We start from the raw sequence: 20,340 nt of genomic DNA on the forward strand, positions 1-20,340 counted from the left end.
CCGACCTAGTCCTAGTACAGGAACCTTTGGTAGTAGGAGACAAGGTTGCTGGACTAGGAACAAAGGAATACAAGCTTATGTTTGACCCCAAAGAAAAGAAAATTCGAACCTGCATATTAGCCAAAAGGCATCTTAGTATAATTCTGCTTCGCAATTATAGCAACGGAGATAACACCGCTGTAAGCCTGGAGCTGCAAAGTGGCTCTATAAAGGAAAAGGAAAACCCCCCAGATGCGCTGGTCAGAGGACTGGCAGAAGAATGCGAAAAGCTCAGGAAAGGTTTGATAATAGGGTGTGACGTTTACGCCCATCACACCTAGAGGTGGGTCTTTTTGATTTTATTCTAAGTTCGAACGTATTCTTATGCAATAGGGGCAATGTCCCCATATTCATAACTAAAACTTGCCAATCGATCATAGATCTAACTTTGGTGTCAGACTCAATCGTTGGCGTAGTCAAAAACTGGGCAGTCTCTGACGAGCACTCCTTTTCGGACCATAGATTCATAGAAACCGTATTGTCCCTTGATTCGCCCTTGCCGGTCAGCTTCGCTAACCCCAGACGAGCCGACTGGCACAGGTACAAAGAAGTTCTGACGAATATCCTCCCCATGGAACCGTCAGAAAGCATCACAAACCCACAGGAGCTGGACGGAACAGTAAATAAATTCACAGAGGCATTCAACACTGCTTTCAAAGTTACATGCCCCACACGGATACCATGGGGAAGGAAAAAACCCCCCTGGTGGACCCAGTTGTTGGGTCAATCCTCAGAACCAACTGCAGATGCCTGTTTAACAGAGCAAAGGCGGGAAATGAGGACACTAACTGGTAGAGGACACTAAGAGCAAAACGAACTGCATGGCAGACCTTCTGCTCTGACATAGAAAAAACGACTAACGCCGCAAGGAAAATACTCTCTAAGACAGCCGCGCCTCTGGGCTATCTTCAGAAAGCAAACGGATCATGGTCAGACTCCAGTAAAGAGTCCTTGGACCTGCTCCTAGACGCTCACTTCCCGAGGAGCCAACAAACAGGTCATCCTCCTGAAAGAGGAGCAGGAGAGAGAATCGAATTAGATCCACTCCTATCAGACCGCAACATGAAATGGTCCATTCATAATTTCAAGCCATACAAATCGCCGGGACCGGACGGGATAACACCGGCTCATATCCAGCAAGCAGGACAAATAGCCATAAGCTGGTTGAAGAAAATCTTCCAATCTATCCTGGCAACAGGAGAACTACCAACAGCATAGCAAGAAACGAAGGTGGTTTTCATTCCCAAGGCAGAGAAGGCCACTCACACCACAGCAAAGGAGTTTAGGCCAATAAGCCTAACATCATTCCTGCTTAAGAGCTTTGAAAGAATGATAAGCCTACACATAAGGGCCACCATAGACCCGACACAAATATCAAAGGCACAACACGCTTATACCAAAGGTAAGTCAACCGAATCGGCGCTACACTTGGTGGAAGGCAGCATCGAGAAATTACTCAGCATCAAGGAATACACACTGATCGCCTTCCTGGACATAGAGGGAGCCTTCAATAACGTGCTTCCCACTGCAATAACAGAATCTCTCACAGAACTTGGCGTTGAGCCGCAAATGGTGGGGTTGATCCATAAATTGGTGATAGGCAGAATGGTCACAGCCACACTAGGGACCTCTACCCAGACTAGACTAGTGAACAGAGGCACCCCGCAAGGGAGTGTACTATCACCCATCCTGTGGAATATCGCAGTAAATAAACTACTGCGGATTCTGGAAGGAGGAGGTTATAAGGTTGTGGCATAAGCAGACGACGTCGCCATCATCATCGCTAAACTTAAAATACTATCGGAATGGACGATAGAGAACGGACTTGGGGTAAATCCCTCGAAAACGGAACTTGTTCTATTTACAAATAGATACAAAAATTCCACAACTCAACCCACCCATTCTAAACAATTGTAATCTCTCTTTTAGCGATCACGCCAGATACTTGGGGTTAGTATTAGATAAGCGCCATAAATGGGGCTTAGATAACCAAGAGAGAACCAAGAAAGCGACCATTGCACTTTACTCCTGTAAAAAAGCCATTGGGCTAAGATGGGGGTCCCCTAGAATAGTCAACTGGATATACACATCGGTAGTCAAGCCAATCCTACTATACGGAGTGGCTCTGTGGTGGACCGCTCTGCACAAACAATGCAACAATGATTGCTAGTCGGTCCTTGGTGTAACAGTGAATGATGCCGTTGCTGGCACACTCGACAAGTGGCCGGTGATTCACAGATTTCAACCTTGGAGCCTCTTTTTGGGGTCCATTTCGTGGAAACGGCTACATGCTCTAAGATGATGTGGTCCTAGGTGACAAATCTTACATCTCTCTTCGTTGTGAACTGACTGATGGCGGAGTGTTGCTGTAAGTTGAGCGCCTATCGTCTCCAGCATGCAAGCGTGCCGCTCAATAAACGTCAGTACACCCTTAACGTTGGAATTTCCGTTGGTGCATCCGCTGAATTTTCCAGTGCATCTAGAGACTGCTGGTCTAGTTTTCTTTTGATAATAAAACACAGGATTGGATCCCAGGATTTTGTGGTGACATCGAGGTTTTTAAGAGTACTCATTAAGTTTTTGATAGTGTCATGTAAGGCCCTTAGTTGGCGCGAGGAACCGTCTATAGGCTTATGGTCAATAATTTTTGCTATGGCGGCAAATACTAGTATTTTACCGTTCTGGTACCTGGCCTTCAATCGCAACCAGGTGTCGTCATAGCCGCCCTGTGAGAAGGCTTAGTCTGTCGAGACGTTCCTCGCTTCAGCACGAAGCGAACTCTGTAGAATATGTAGTTTTTGAATGGCCAAATATGGTTTATTATGTACCAATTCCACAAAGAGATCATGGAACCGTGGCCAGACTAGGTACTCGCCGTTGAACTCCGGAAAGCTAATTGGCGGAAGTGCCAAGCTTAGGCTTATTGGCTCGTCGTTTTCTCGAAGCAGGTTCATTTCGTATTCCCCGTATAATGTGTGGAATTGGGATAGCTCTGCTTCTGCCAGAGCTGCAACCAGCTCCTTAAGTGCTACTAGTCGTGAAGAGTACTCACTTTCAGTGGGTAATGCCGCTTGTTGGACTCCTCATCTAGGTCGCAGATCGTTTAGCTGATTTAGCTTACCGGAATAATAGCCATCTCGGTGGCGTCGGTCGACCGAATCCTTGCCATAATTCTTTATGAGCTGTTGGATCTGTACCTGTAGCTCATTTTGGTTGTCTAGTAATCGATTGTGTAAATCGATTCTTGTGTGACATGTTTCCTCTATGAATAAAGTAGACATATTGTGTGTCTTGGAAACAAAGAATCCTGTGAAGCCGGATAAAGCTGTGTGACGTGTGAAGCTGGATAAAGCTGTGAATCCTGTGAAGCTGGATGAAGCTGAGTATCGCGTGAAGCTGGATTAAGCTGACGATCCTGTGAAGCTGGATGAAGCAGATTATCCTGTGAAGCTGGATTAAGCTGAGTATGCTGTAAAGCTTGATGAGCTATGGTTTCCTGGGCGGGTGGATGTAGTGAACTTAACGGGTCTTCTCACCAGTCAGAGGTTTAGCCTTTAGTGGGAAGGGGGTTGCTGGAGTGTTTATGGCAAACCGAAGTAGACACTTCTGGGTCACACCGCGGGACAAGGGGGTGATGAGCACTTGTCTCCGGCACGGGGACGCTTTGCTGGTAGGACGATCGCATCGCGGCAATGGTAAAGATGGTTACTGCGATGCCGGACCACAGGCGATGCTGAGCTGCACTGAGGTTGAGCTAACGTGGTTAGCTGCTAGTTGAGATAGTGAATTACGAGCCCTATCCCCAGAGGTAGGAAGTAGATCCGCGGTGTTATGAGGTGCGTTGATAACTGATTTGTTCTTCATTTAATACATGCTTATATACTACTTGGAACACGGAAGCTTAGTGTAATGATTAGTGAAATAAGCTATATTCTAGAGTAGGTCAGGGAATTATGATTAGGGTAGCAGTTTGCGCAGTTGGCTCGGCTGACACTGCAAAATGTGCTGACTGCATTGGCGAGTCAGTGTGCCGTTAAGTCGGTGAGACGGTGAGTTAGTGAGACATATAATATGCTGATCAGCAACACCTTGCTAAGGACCATGATCGCCTGGTTGACATCCCCATCCTGTTCCTCCACCTTGACGACTTTCCAGTCCTTCAGGGGGAGGTGCGGGATGCATTCCTGAAACATGTTGAGGATGTCCTCCGGCGCCTTTAATGCAGCAGGACGATGAACCTGGCTTTCGCGTACCATGCGCAGGCATATGAGGGAAAGCTGGGATTCCACTGCCTTCCACTTATTTCTGTGAATCCTGCCATCGGGATTGCTCCTGTCGATTAAACCGAGTGAAACTCGATCCTTGGTGATCTCGGCGAAAGAGACCGAGGGCTGGATCTTGGATCTCTTCGCCGATGGTGCGGGTAGATCGAGGGATCGCTGCTGATCGCTGGCTTTCTGCCACCCGACATTCCCAGTTTGGGATGCGCCCCTTTCAGGACCGTGCTGGTGCGGATGCTGGAACCAGTGTTCGGCATTTCCGTGGGCCTCTAAAAAAGTTCCCGTCTCTGTATTTTATTTAGTGTTCGTTTTGTTTTCCATAATTGGTCCCACGAGTTGCGGAGAAGGGAAAAGGTCCGTCCGGGCAGAGATCCGCGATGCCCGGGTAAGGCGACAGTTAGAACAGGGGGCCGCCATATCCCTGAGCCCACCGTTCGAGACTGGGCTAGTTTTTAATCCGGGCCCCCAGCCAGGCTGACTTTTGGCACGGTCCGAATTACATTGTAGTCCGGCCCGGAGTGAGATGTTGTTTTGGGAGGGGAGGTGGGTAGGTGATGTGTTGGGTGTGGGCTTGTGTAGAGCAACTATTAAGATGCGGCTGAACAATTCGCATGGTCGGTATTGCTTTGTTGCAGGATACCCGCTGTTTGTCCGGGACTGTTTATTTACTGGGGTTTCCATTCATGATTCCGTGTTTGACTTCTCCCACCAGCTTATTCATAGTTGGCCTCGAGAGAGGTTGTCCGCTATCCGCAACCTGCGACCCGCTCGGTTGCCCCAGCTTGGCGGCTTTGGAACCATCTCACAAGTTCCTCAGTCCGAGTCCCAAGACACTAACCATGTGGGAAAAAAATTGTTTCGACGCTATCTCTATTTTCAATTAATTTGACTGTCACAGACGTTGTACCAACAGGCACGGTACCTCGTTGGAAAGGAAATTAATTTTACTTATTAACTAATGCGGTACGGCAAACGAAAAGCTGCCAGTTTTTGAGAAAAACGCATAGTGCGTTGTGGGCATCTCATTTGTTCCAAAATTGTAACCAGTTCCACCCCGTTGTACGCTTCCAAGACACTAACCATGTGGGAAAAAAATTGTTTCGACGCTATCTCTATTTTCAATTAATTTGACTTTCACAGACGTTGTACGAACAGGCACGGTACCTCTTTAGAAAGAAAATTAATTTTACTAATTAACTAATGCGGTACGGCAAACGGAAACCCGTCAGTTTTTGAAAAAAATCGATTAGTGCTGTGTGGGCATCTCATTAGTTCCAAAATTGTAACAAGGAACGTATTAACCTTATATCGATTCCCTATATTGATACTTCTATAAAAGCAAGCAGAAAGTGTGACAACATTCCCGATTCGCGGGAACTTTTTATTTCGCTGTAATCACCGGAGGATAGATATCGAGGGTTTCGTTAATCAAATGCGTTAGTTTATTAATATGTATTAATAATTCAAATTAAATACTAATCATTTACTTATCCTATTTCCAGAATGTAAGCAAGTTCGTCGATAAAGACAATGGGGAGGGGGCTCCCCCCAAAACGCCGACAACGCCAGGACCTCGACAGCGCCGCCGTCGCCGCAGAATTCGAAACCAACCTCCCGGACAGGAGGCGGCCGCCAACGAGGCTGCTGGTCAGGAGGCGGCAGCTGTCGAGGCTGCTGGCCAGGAGGAGGCCGCCAACGAGGATGCTGGCAAGGAGGCGGCAACCAACGAGGCCGCTAGCCAAGAGGCTGCTGGCCAACGATCACAAAATCTCTTCTTAAAATCTCTCCCAAACATAAACGGTTGGTTTTGTGCAAGATACATAACGGATTTTGGTTGGAAAAGTTTTCTGTGACACCCCGAATATAATTTCAAGAACTTGGCGCCATAATATATAAAAACGATATTATGTTAAAGAATATTTTCAACGAATTAAAGACATGCCTTCGATTATACTCGCTCGCCTGATCTATTTGATGTATTATTTATTGAAACCGGGTCCGTAGTTTACTAAAAACTCCCATTTTAAGAGTTTCAGTAAAATATGTTAATTATTTCTTCTCCAGCCCTCGTGCATTTGTAGGAGCTGCCACTCGCGCTCTGGAAACATCTTGGAGCCATAATATATAAAAACGAATTTATGTTTAAGAATTTTTTCAACGAAATAAAGACATGCCTTCAATTATACTCGCTCGCCTGATCAATTTGATGTATTATTTATTAAAATCGGGTCCGTAGCTTACTAGAAATTCCGAATTTTAAAGTTTCAGTAAAATATATAAATATATTAAATAATTAACATATTTTACTAAAACTCTTAAAATGGCAATTTTTAGTAAGCTACGGACCCGATATTAATAAATAATACATCGAATTGATTAGGCGAGCGAGTATAATCGTCTTTAATTCGTTGAAAATATTTGTTTGGTCATCTCACTGTTTGTTTTGTTTTCTATGGTCGTTGCGATGCCGACTATCGAAAGCTGCGAACAGGGGCGTAATCTGATAATCGCTAATAAATTACCCTCTACAAGTCGGCAAGCAACGATCATACAACAAAATACTAGATTAAAAATAATACTAGATTACCATAAAATACTAACTCTAGATACCAATGTAATAGGGAAGATCTGAAACGAGGGAGTTGGTAACATGGTTGAATAGAAAAGCTCTTGAAATAAACGCACAATTTACATAGATGACGGCTAAGCAATGTTTTAAATAAATCCAGTGGGTTCGCGAAGTTGCATATTTACTCCTGCTTCCTGAGCAAACATTGGCGCCCCCGGGTGGACTCACTGGTTCCTGGCCGTCTTCTAAACTTCGGATTTGCGTATTGTTATAAGTTGGCAAATGACCAAGAGTTATATAACAAGTGCACGCGGCCAATTTGCGTTGCGCAACAAATGCATCGGCATCGCACATTGGGTGCATGGTCCAAGATTTGGAAACTTTAATTTAATCTTTCGTCGTTGGAGCGCCCGCACAGCCGGAGCGCAGTACCCACTTACATCTCGGCGTAGAGGGAGCGCACATCGGCTGCGTCCATCTCCTCTCTCACAAAGCTGAAAGTGTGACAACATTCTCGATTCGCGGGAACTTTTTATTTCGCTGTAATCACCGGAGGATAGATATCGAGGGTTTCGTTAATCAAATGCGTTAGTTTATTAATATGTATTAATAATTCAAATTAAATACTAATCATTTACTTATCCTATTTCCAGAATGTAAGCAAGTTCGTCGATAAAGACAATGGGGAGGGGGCTCCCCCCAAAACGCCGACAACGCCAGGATCTCGACAGCGCCGCCGTCGCCGCAGAATTCGAAACCAACCTCCCGGACAGGAGGCGGCCGCTAACGAGGCTGCTGGTCAGGAGGCGGCAGCTGTCGAGGCTGCTGGCCAGGAGGAGGCCGCCAACGAGGATGCTGGCAAGGAGGCGGCAACCAACGAGGCCGCTAGCCAAGAGGCTGCTGGCCAACGATCACAAAATCTCTTCTTAAAATCTCTCCCAAACATAAACGGTTGGTTTTGTGCAAGATACATAACGGATTTTGGTTGGAAAAGTTTTCTGTGACACCCCGAATATAATTTCAAGAACTTGGCGGCATAATATATAAAAACGATATTATGTTAAAGAATATTTTCAACGAATTAAAGACATGCCTTCGATTATACTCGCTCGCCTGATCTATTTGATGTATTATTTATTGAAACCGGGTCCGTAGTTTACTAAAAACTCCCATTTTAAGAGTTTCAGTAAAATATGTTAATTATTTCTTCTCCAGCCCTCGTGCATTTGTAGGAGCTGCCACTCGCGCTCTGGAAACATCTTGGAGCCATACTATATAAAAACGAATTTATGTTTAAGAATTTTTTCAACGAAATAAAGACATGCCTTCAATTATACTCGCTCGCCTGATCAATTTGATGTATTATTTATTAAAATCGGGTCCGTAGCTTACTAGAAATTCCGAATTTTAAAGTTTCAGTAAAATATATAAATATATTAAATAATTAACATATTTTACTAAAACTCTTAAAATGGCAATTTTTAGTAAGCTACGGACCCGATATTAATAAATAATACATCGAATTGATTAGGCGAGCGAGTATAATCGTCTTTAATTCGTTGAAAATATTTGTTTGGTCATCTCACTGTTTGTTTTGTTTTCTATGGTCGTTGCGATGCCGACTATCGAAAGCTGCGAACAGGGGCGTAATCTGATAATCGCTAATAAATTACCCTCTACAAGTCGGCAAGCAACGATCATACAACAAAATACTAGATTAAAAATAATACTAGATTACCATAAAATACTAACTCTAGATACCAATGTAATAGGGAAGATCTGAAACGAGGGAGTTGGTAACATGGTTGAATAGAAAAGCTCTTGAAATAAACGCACAATTTACATAGATGACGGCTAAGCAATGTTTTAAATAAATCCAGTGGGTTCGCGAAGTTGCATATTTACTCCTGCTTCCTGAGCAAACATTGGCGCCCCCGGGTGGACTCACTGGTTCCTGGCCGTCTTCTAAACTTCGGATTTGCGTATTGTTATAAGTTGGCAAATGACCAAGAGTTATATAACAAGTGCACGCGGCCAATTTGCGTTGCGCAACAAATGCATCGGCATCGCACATTGGGTGCATGGTCCAAGATTTGGAAACTTTAATTTAATCTTTCGTCGTTGGAGCGCCCGCACAGCCGGAGCGCAGTACCCACTTACATCTCGGCGTAGAGGGAGCGCACATCGGCTGCGTCCATCTCCTCGTCACAATCTCGTCGGCACCCATAGAGAGGTGCAGTAGAACGTCGTCTTTCGTCGCTGGAGCACCCGGAGAGTGGTGAGCCCCACATACATCACAGTAGAGGGAGCGCACATCGGCTGCGTCCCTAACCTCCATTTCGTCACAGGAGAGCATCAGCGGGCTTCAACCTAACCTCGTCGGAAACACCGAGAAGTACATCCCAATCGCAATCTCATCGCAGGAGCGCCTGTACAGCGTTCCGCATTCTATATGGTAAAGTGGCCTACGTAAATATATGCAAACTTTATTTCCATCACTTGCACAAACACATATCATAATTCACTTGGCTTTAAGTCACATACACACACAGATCACAGAAGCAAATTACGCAAAGGCCCATGCGGCCTTGGTCAGGGTTTATGATAGTCCGTGCCTAATATACTTTAAAAGTATCTCTCGATTGTTTGAAATCCCAACAATGCAAGTGCCATCCGCCTCGACGTTGCGATCCCTTATTGGCACTGTAACTGCTATATATGTATCTCTTCTCTCGCTCGGCAACGAGAGAACTCTCGCCAACGCAATGATAATTCACATCGTCATGTCTAGAGTAGATCCCAAAACGCGGTCGCGATGGGAAGAGCAACTTAGTTACGATTCTATTCCGTTATGGAAAGATTGCTCAGAGGCGCTTAATAAACGATACCAACACTTAGCGGCTGAGGAATCCACGACAGGCAGAAAAGCTCCCAAACAGGGACAGCTAGGGAACAAGCCCAGATATAGCAAAGCGGCATTAGCAGTTTCCCGACCTGTCGAAGAACTTAAGTCTAAATGTTGCTTCTGCAAGTCAGACAGCCATTTCATTCAGAGTTGTACATCTTACGCTAATATCTCGGTAGAAGCTCGGTTCAAGTTCGCAAAGAATGCACCACTTTGCATCAATTGTCTACGCAGAGGACATAGTGTCGCAACATGCCAGCCATCTCGTTGTCGAATTTGTACGAAGGCTCATCACACACTTCTGCATCGGTATACCTCAACCTCCCAAGTACCGTCGGGCAATCAATTGTCATCGCCTATTGACAATCAGGTAGCCCAACAGTCACTAAGTGCCTCGGTTAGTCAGCCTAGGCCCCAAAAGGTAGATCACGTCTTACTTGCAACGGCCTTTGTCGAGGTTCAAAGTCAGTCAGGAGCCAAGCTGTGCGCTAGGATTTTGCTAGACTCAGGGTCACAGGTTAATTTTATTACGGAGGAATTAGTAAATAATCTGCAATTAAAACGGTACCGGCATGAGGCTAAATTCTCAGGCATTGGGAATTCCGCGTGTTCAGCTAGCTTCGCAGTCCAGACGACAATTGGGTCGCGATTAAACTCTTTCGAAGCTGCAGTTGAATGCATAATTTTACCGTCGATCTCAGGGTATCGTCCAGAAGCAACCGCAATATCTTCCGATTGGATTCGTAATGATATCTCCTTAGCAGACCCTTACTTTTACAAGCCCAAACGCGTCGACATGCTGATCGGCGCTGAGTTGTTTTTCGACTTGCTTAGGGAAGGACAAATACGTCACAAGCACTCAGGTCCAACTCTACAAAATACTGTCTTTGGCTGGGTAGCGTCAGGGACCTATAAAGAAAATCCGCCCGCACGATTTATCTCATACTCCACTCTAGTAGCTACTGAGGACAACAATTTGGATCACACGCTAAGGAAGTTCTGGGAAATTGAAAGAATAACCGATTTAACAAAATCGCAGCTCTATACCCCTGATCAAGTGTTGAGTGAAAAATCGTTTGCTAGCACCGTCTCGCGTGACTCTACAGGAAAATTTGTAGTTAGCCTGCCTTTCAAATCGAGACCTTCGCGTCTCGGTTCCTCGTATGAAACTGCACGACGACGGTTTCTGTCCTTAGAACGGCGTATGAAAGGGAACCCAACAAATCATTCGTTGTATATCCAGTTTATGAAGGAATACTTAGCTCTCGGTCACACGGAGGCTACAGATAATAGGATACCCAACGAGCCTCATTATTTTATACCGTATCAGTGCGTTCTCCTACCTGAAAGCTCTTCGACTTAATTAAGAGTCGTATTCGACGCGTCATGCAAAACCACTTCCCAAATTTTATCGAATGAAATTCTCTTGGTAGGGCCAACAATTCAGCCTTGCCTGTATGCCACGCTGCTTAAATTCCGGTTCCATAAATATGCTATGTCGGCAGACATTACTAAAATGTACAGACAAGTGGTATTAGATGAGGCCCATAGAAAGTTCCAGTTAATTGTATTGTACAAATTTATCGGCTTAACACCGTTACGTATGGTACGGCAAGTGCTCCTTTCCTTGCAATACGGTGTTTGAAGCAGCCTAGCAAGATCTACTCCGATTCTCTTCCCTTAGCTTCACAGGCTCTAGCAAATGATTTTTACGTCGATGACTTGTTAACAGGGGCCGATTCCATCCGTGAGTTAAGGAAATTGCGAGGGGAAATCACAGAGATTTTAGATTCCGCAGGGTTCGTCTTGGCTAAGTGGGCGTCGAATTGTACCCCCAACGAACGACAGGTCGCCGAGTCAGAAGTCCTTATTGGAGAAGACGCCGATACGAAAACTTTGGGTCTCACTTGGAGTCCAAAACAGGATACGTTCAAATTCAACGCCCAGAATCTACAGCTTGAAGACCCACCCACAAAGCGATCCATGCTTTCATTTGCAGCGCGGCTGTTCGATCCGTTAGGACTTATTTGCCCTATCGTTACCCTTGCGACATGTTTGTAATTGACCGTTTGGCCCTTGTAATGAGACCTTGGCGGTCGCGAGCAAAGTATATCCTCCTTCGTGGTCGTAGCCTGCAACGGTTACTGCGCCGGCCACTGGATTGCTAGTCGGTCCTTGGTGTAACAGTGAATGATGCCGTTGCTGGCAGACTCGACAAGTGGTCGGTGATCCACAGTTTTCAACCTTATGAGCTGTAGACAAACAATTTGTGCATGCTCCTACTTGAATAATGGCTTGACGCCGTGTTTTGGGGTCCATTTCCTGGAAACGGCTGCATGCTCTAATATGATGTGGTCCTAGATGACAAATCTTACAGCTCTCTTCGTTGTGAACTGACTGATAGCGGAGTGTTGCTGTGGGTTGAGCGCTTATCGTCTCCAGCATGCAAGCGCGCCGCTCAATAAACGTCAGTACACTCCATAACGTTGGAATTTCCGTTGATGCATCCGCTGAATTTTCAAGAGCAGCTAGAGACTGCTGGTCTAGTTTTCTTCTGATAAGAAAACATAGGATTGGATCCCAGGATTTTGTGCTGATATCAAGGTTTTTAAGAGTACTCATTGAATTTTTTATAGTGTCATGCAAGGCCCTTAGTTGGCGCGAGGAGCCGTCTATAGGCTTATGGTCAATAATTTTTGCAATGGCGGCGAATACTAGTATTTTTCCGTTCTGGTACCTGGCCTTTAAACGCAACCAGGTGTCGTCATAGCCACCCTGTGAGAAGGCTGTGTCTGTCAAGACGTTTCTCGCTTCACCACGAAGCGAACTCTGTAGAATATGTAGTTTTTGACTGGCCGAATATGGTTTGTTATGTACCAATTCCACAAAGAGATCATGGAACCGTGGCCAGTCTAGATACTCGCCGTTGAACTCCGGAATGCTAATTGGCGGAAGTGCCAAGTTTAGGCTCATTGGCGCGTCGTTTTCTCGTAGCAGGTTCATTTCGTATTCCTCGTATAATGTGTGGAATTGGGCTAGCTCTGCTTCTGCCAGAGCTGCGGCCCCAGGTGTGCTATCCAATTCGTCGTGGGCTTGCCTTAGTAACGCCCAATGGAGATCCAGGTGCCTTTGTAGGGCTGGGGTGACAGTTGGGGCGTTCGAGGCTAATGTTAATGATGACTCCAATTCGTTGCATCTTCTCTGCAACTGTCGGATCACCGTGTCAATTGTGGAATCTCCTTTGACTTGATCTCTTGTTGCGAGCTTGATGTTGGTCGAAGTTCGTCTCGTTGGAAGACGGTGTCATCTTGCTTTACAGATTTAGAAACGTTAAACATCCCTCGGCATGTCGGAACTCAGTTTGGCGGCACTTATCAAATCCACGGATTTGCGGACGCGTCAGAAGATGCTTACCGTTGTTGTCTGTACGTAAGGTCAGTGACCTCAGAGGGAATAAAAGTTAGCAACCTAACTTTTATTCCCTCTGAGGTCACTGACCTCAAATCCAAATCCAGGGTAGCACCGATCAATAGACTTAGTATTCCACGACTAGAACTCTGTGCGGCTCACCTCTTAGCGAAGTTATGGAGTGATGTGCAAACGCTTAATCTTTACCGCGTCGAGCAGGTTACTATGTGGTCGGATTCTGAAGTTGTTCTCTTTTGGTTGCGCACTCATCTGTCAAAACTTAAAACATTCGTCGCAAATAGGGTTTCGGCTATTCACGAACTGGCTCCAACTGCAGTCTGGCGATACGTCCCGACTAACTTCAATCCAGCGGACCTACCCTCTCGAGGGACAACGGTCAAAGATCTCGATACGACGCTATGGTTTGAAGGCCCTTCGTTTTTGTCCATGAACTCGACTCATTGGCCAGTTAATCAGCATTTGGCTGACACTCCCCTCGAAAGCCAACTCGAAATGAAACCGCCAGTAATCGCCCATACGGTTGCTGTTGTCTCAAATCATCCGCTGCTACAAGTAGTTGAAAATTCTTCTTCCTATGTGAAGGTTGTGAGAATTACAACATTTCTTTCGTTTTGTTTACGGCAGGGCCTGGAAATTGTGGAACGACCACGTCCTATCAGCCACCGAGCTTAGTTTTTCGTTCTCTCATATCGCGCAGGCTGTTCAGCGTGAATCGTTTGCAGACGAATTCAATAAATTAAAGAAAAATTTGCCATTACCAAGTTCTTACCAAAAACTTAGCCCATTTATCAGCAACGAAACTTTCGGAACCCGTACTTTAACATTGGTGCGGGTGGGCGGTCGACTAGCGCACGCGGATCTAGAACCCAGTGCCAAATTCCCAATATTAATGCCTAAAGGGAATCGTTTTGTCATGCTGAACTGCGCTGAGGGTGAGCTAACGTGGTTAGCTGCTAGTTGAGATAGTGTATTACGAGCCCTATTCCTAGAGGTAGGAAGTAGAACCGCGGAGTTATGAGGTGTGTTGATAACTGATTTATTCTTCATTTGATACCTGCTTATATTCTACTTAGAACACGGAAGCTTAGTGTAATGGTTAGTGAAAGAAGCTATATTCTAAAGTAGGTCAGGGAATTATGATTACGGTAGCAGTTGCGTAGTTGGCTCGGCTGACACCGCAAATGTGCTGACTGCATTGGCGGGTCAGCGTATCGTTGTGACGGTGAGATGGTGAGATGGTGAGTTAGTGAGACATATGATATAATATGCTGACCAGCAATTCTCATCTGCAGTGAGTGCTACTGAGCGCCTGGTACTGTTCCCAATTTGGCTACTGCTTGATTTGTTGGGTGTGGTCATGTTGAGTACCTTTGGGTACGAACAGATATTAATTCAAAAACTCTGGTCGCTACAAATTGGATGGGACGGCGAAATACCCGCCGACGTACTGCATCGTTGGAAGACGGTGTCATCTTGCTTTACAGATTTAGAAACGTTAAACATCCCTCGGCATGTCGGAACTCAGTTTGGCGGCACTTATCAAATCCACGGATTTGCGGACGCGTCAGAAGATGCTTACCGTTGTTGTCTGTACGTAAGGTCAGTGACCTCAGAGGGAATAAAAGTTAGCAACCTAACTTTTATTCCCTCTGAGGTCACTGACCTCAAATCCAAATCCAGGGTAGCACCGATCAATAGACTTAGTATTCCACGACTAGAACTCTGTGCGGCTCACCTCTTAGCGAAGTTATGGAGTGATGTGCAAACGCTTAATCTTTACCGCGTCGAGCAGGTTACTATGTGGTCGGATTCTGAAGTTGTTCTCTTTTGGTTGCGCACTCATCTGTCAAAACTTAAAACATTCGTCGCAAATAGGGTTTCGGCTATTCACGAACTGGCTCCAACTGCAGTCTGGCGATACGTCCCGACTAACTTCAATCCAGCGGACCTACCCTCTCGAGGGACAACGGTCAAAGATCTCGATACGACGCTATGGTTTGAAGGCCCTTCGTTTTTGTCCATGAACTCGACTCATTGGCCAGTTAATCAGCATTTGGCTGACACTCCCCTCGAAAGCCAACTCGAAATGAAACCGCCAGTAATCGCCCATACGGTTGCTGTTGTCTCAAATCATCCGCTGCTACAAGTAGTTGAAAATTCTTCTTCCTATGTGAAGGTTGTGAGAATTACAACATTTCTTTCGTTTTGTTTACGGCAGGGCCTGGAAATTGTGGAACGACCACGTCCTATCAGCCACCGAGCTTAGTTTTTCGTTCTCTCATATCGCGCAGGCTGTTCAGCGTGAATCGTTTGCAGACGAATTCAATAAATTAAAGAAAAATTTGCCATTACCAAGTTCTTACCAAAAACTTAGCCCATTTATCAGCAACGAAACTTTCGGAACCCGTACTTTAACATTGGTGCGGGTGGGCGGTCGACTAGCGCACGCGGATCTAGAACCCAGTGCCAAATTCCCAATATTAATGCCTAAAGGGAATCGTTTTGTCAAATTGTACATCGAGCACCTGCACTATGCTAATTGCCATGCAGGACCACGAGCCCTAGTCGGCCTGCTTCGGCAGACAATTTGGTTGATCAATGCACGACGCGAGTGCAGTGCTGTTGTGCGCCGATGCACGCACTGTTTCCGGTATAAGCCACGGTTAATGTCGCAAATAATGGGAAACCTGCCTCTTGACCGTGTCATTCCGCCCCGGTCGCCTCATTTCGGGGACTATGGGAGGCCGTCGTCAAGTCCGCCAAACACCTCTTTTTGAGGGCCGTCGGAAACGCCTTGCTGAAGGAGGACAAGTCCAGACAATCCTGGTTGAAGTGGAAGCAGTGCTTAACTCGCGTCCGCTAGTAGCTGACAGCAGCAACCCTAACGACGGAGAGGCTATTACTCCAGCCCATTTTCTGGTAGGCACCACGCTCGCTGCTCTACCCCCAGGATCGGCACCTCCTCATCCGGACGACGACCTAACTCATCTACAACGCTGGCAGCTTATATCAGCCATAGAGCGACGGTTTTGGCGAGACTGGTCCCGTGACTACATAGCGGGGCTGTAGCAAAGAGTTAAGTGGACAAAGGAATCGGCCAACCTTCTACCAGGAACCATCGTCGTCATCAAAGAGGACAATTTACCGCCCCAGAAGTGGCTGCTCAGCAGAGTCACCGAAGTAACGCACGGATCGGATGGCAAGGTGCGCGTTGCTCTAGTAAAAGCCAAGCAAGGCGTATACAAACGATCAGTACATCATCTGGCACCTTTTCCCATTAATTGAAGGCCTACAGCGCTTCAACGCGGGCGATGTTTGGTCATCTCACTGTTTGTTTTGTTTTCTATGGTCGTTGCGATGCCGACTATCGAAAGCTGCGAGCAGGGGCGTAGCACAGCTGATAATCGCTAATAAATTACCCCCTACAAGTCGGCAAGCAACGATCATACAACAGAATACTAGACTAAAAATAATACTAGATTACCATAAAATACTAACTCTAGATACCAATGTAATAGGGAAGACCTGAAACGAGGGAGTTGGTAACATGGTTGAATAGAAAAGCTCTTGAAATAAACGCACAATTTACATAGATGACGGCTAAGCAATGTTTTAAATAAAACCAGTGGGTTCGCGAAGTTGCATATTTACTCCTGCTTCCTGAGCAAACAATATTATTTAACATAATGTTGTTTTTCTATATTATGGCGCCAAGTTCTTGAAATTATATTGGGGGTATTACAAAAAATCTTTTTGAACCAAAATCCGTTATGTTTCTTGCACAAAACCAACCGTTTTGGTTGGAAGAGATTTTTATGATACCCCCGATTCTGCCAAAATTCTGCTGGAACCTGCCTACATTTCACCCGAATTTCTCCCGCGGGGATCTTTGCTTTCTAAAATAAAAATTATACGCAAAAACTTTTTAAATATTTATTTAAGTATTGTTGGCTGGCTACAGTGCTTCAATGCTTGAATCCTGGCCAGCAGCCTCGTTGGCGCCTCCCGCTGGTGCAGCCGCCCACCTCATCGCCGGCAATGGACCCGGCATCTACTCTCTGCTCAAGATATCCATACCCAAGAAGGAGCAGAAGAGCCCCTACCTGTCACCAACTGGTACAATTAGCGCTGCCAACAGTTGTCCGGCTAGTCCACGTCAGGGTTTCATTCATAATCAGCGCAACAATTACAACAACTACAGTAACAACAATAAACATGATCTGTTCCAGACTCCCTCCACAGCCAGCTACAATCACAACGAGAAGCTGCAGGATATTGTGTTGCAATCTGCTCCCGGATCGCCGGGGATGTCCCTGGAACAGCGAGCCGTTGATGCTGAAAAAATCTACAATTCTCAAAATGCACACCAGCAACAGCAGCACCAGCAGCAACAGCAGCAGACACTTTGAAGCAATTCCAATCAGTACAGCAGCGGTAGTCCTTACTACGTAACCAAACAAAATTCGCGAGGCGGTGGAGTGGGAGCTTTGATTGCGCTGAAGAGGATCCATGTGATGGGCGGCGGGGCATCTCACTCGCTGCACTAGCAGCAGACGGTGGCTCAACAACAGCAACAGCAGCAGCAACAACAGCATTCAGAGATTATTTACGAGGAGTTGCCGACCGACTACAGTGGTCACATCGAGGACAGCGAGGAGGAGTGCGTCATCACTGCCACCGATGTGCTCTGATGAGTACGGATCCAGAAGCACCGGCAGCAGAACAAGGGCAAGTAGTGGGCCCCACGGGTGGACATGATTTGAAAGCAAAACAAAAAAGTATCTCCATCTTGTATATTGAAATTGCCCATCATACAACTACATATACCCCAAAATAAATCAAAGCAAAAAGGGAACCCAAACACAACACAACGAAAGGAAATTTAACGCACGCGAAGCAAAGCAAAATGTATCAATTGATATGGAACATTTTACAAATTGCAACTGTGAGATTGTGTTTGAAATGTTGGCCATTCAAAACCTTTCAACGGCGGCAGCTACATGCAAGTTATATGACACATTATTTAGGGGCTCTTACCCAATTTATTAACTACTTTGAGCCGGTAGCTAATTTCCAAATAACTCTGACAGACCCGAGATAAATCCGTGATCAGCTATTTCTGTCAACTACGCCTCCAAATCATTCCCACCCAGATCCGTTTCACGCAGTCCGCATTAAACGGATGCTGTAAACATCCAAGCCGATATTGTAAACATCGGAGTCCCAGAGCGAGCCCTGAGTCCGCTAACGTAAACAAAAAGATCCCCAAAGCGAGTCCTGAGTCCGCTAACGTAAACAAGAAGATCCCCAAAGCGATCCCTAAAGTCCGCTAATGTAAGCACCAATTTCCGGCCAAGTTTGGACTTCAAACTTAATTGGCAAATTGCATCATCCTATTTTCCGACTCTCTTGAATCATTCTCTTTATCAATTTTTGGGGATAAGTCTCTTAAGCCGAGGTTTGATTATTGATCATTGAACTAGAGGCAAGGCAGTCCGTTTTTGAGATCCGAATCGGGCAGTAGAATATATCGAGAAAAAGTAAAAGAGCAGTGAATAAAATAAGTTCGACCTTTTGAAAAATTGTAATAGTGAATAAGTGATTATAAAAAAAAAAAATTTTTTTTTAACAAATTCACTAGTGGGAAACTTAATTGGCGCCCAACGTCTTAGAGTCTAAAAGGAATTAAGCGGGACCAAAAACCCGATACAACCGACGAAAATATTAAGCTTGTGTTAATAAAAATTAAGGTAGAAATTAATAAATGCAATAATCCTCTTAAACTTGATAAAAAGTGCAAAAAAAATAAAATAAATGAATTAATCCCCTTAAATCTCCAAATACAAAATAGTGATCGTAACATAAATTCACTGCTCTGACAATATTAAGATCTAAAAGTAACAAAAAATCATCGAAACATGTAACCATCGGAAAAAACAGTTTAATTCAAAAATATTTATAAAACAAAAAATCATCGAAACAAATATAAGCATTGAAAAAGAAGGAAGACCCCAAGAAAAAATCTGTAAGCCAAAAAAGAAGGACAAGAGAAGGACGACCCCAACAGGATCAACAAACAACGAGAAGAATAATAAGGAGGACGATTCGTGAGCGATACTACCTTTTTTTATTAAATATATATATAAATAGATATAGATATAGATAAACATATAAGCTGAAGAGAATCAGCTCAAATAGCCACGGGAAAATATGCCAGAGGGAGTGAAAGGTTTTATTCTTCCTTGTCTATGTTAAGAAACAAAATAACGGGAATGGAAAACGATGCCATAATCCATAATGGTTCGGTGTTAAATTTCGATGCCATAATGGCCAGACTTGACTTTGTCTTTAGCGACAAGCGTCCAATACATATTATCGAACAGGAGTTAAGTGAATAATATAGGAAGCCAGCTCTTAGAGTTTTCATCACAGGCCTCATCGGCCAAATTTCAGATACCATGTTCCCAATGAATCCACCTGGCCTACCAAATGCAAATGGTCATAGTTCAGAAATTAGAAAGCAACAACATGAGGGCTCATTTCGCAGATAGTTTCACAACTACTCAGAGAAAACATAGTGAGCCAAACTCTGGTGGAGATGGTCAAATACATTTCAACCACAAGCCAAGACAACAAAACAATAATTATAACAACCAGCGAAACAATAATAACACCAGTTGACAAAAAAAATTTATGAAATACGCCTTCAAGGAAACCGTTGTTTTCCGTTAAGGTATATCTCCCTGATTAAGAAAAGGGCACTTAAAATTGTTTCTATGGTACGAATTTTTTTTAAAGTGTGAATAACGTTTTTCGCGTTTTTTTATTTTTTAATTCGAGTTCTGATTTTACAGGTAATAAAATGCCCTCTAACTTTTTTTTACACATCATTGAGTTCCATTGATTAGTTTAGAAGCTACACTTCGTCAAAGTTGAAAAAGTTGGAAAAAATGCAAAAACGCTGTCATAAAAAGCTTCTTTAAAAATACACGCCTAAAAACCGAAATTAGTTTTATGTTGTTTTCTTGAAGGCTGAACCTTAACGGAGAATATGCGCCATTGATCACGACAATCCGTTGGTAAATCCATTTTTTACAGATCTTAAACGTACATACCCA

General features: G+C 44.7%; 1 pseudogene; it reads left to right on the forward strand.

Moving 5' to 3' along the window:
- The first annotated feature begins 17,190 nt into the window (after positions 1 to 17,190).
- LOC119562474 lies at positions 17,191 to 17,913 on the forward strand (annotated as a pseudogene).
- Positions 17,914 to 20,340: the final 2,427 nt, after the last annotated feature.

Source organism: Drosophila subpulchrella, unplaced genomic scaffold (genome assembly GCF_014743375.2).
Source record: "Drosophila subpulchrella strain 33 F10 #4 breed RU33 unplaced genomic scaffold, RU_Dsub_v1.1 Primary Assembly Seq51, whole genome shotgun sequence".
NCBI classification, from domain to species: domain Eukaryota; kingdom Metazoa; phylum Arthropoda; class Insecta; order Diptera; family Drosophilidae; genus Drosophila; species Drosophila subpulchrella.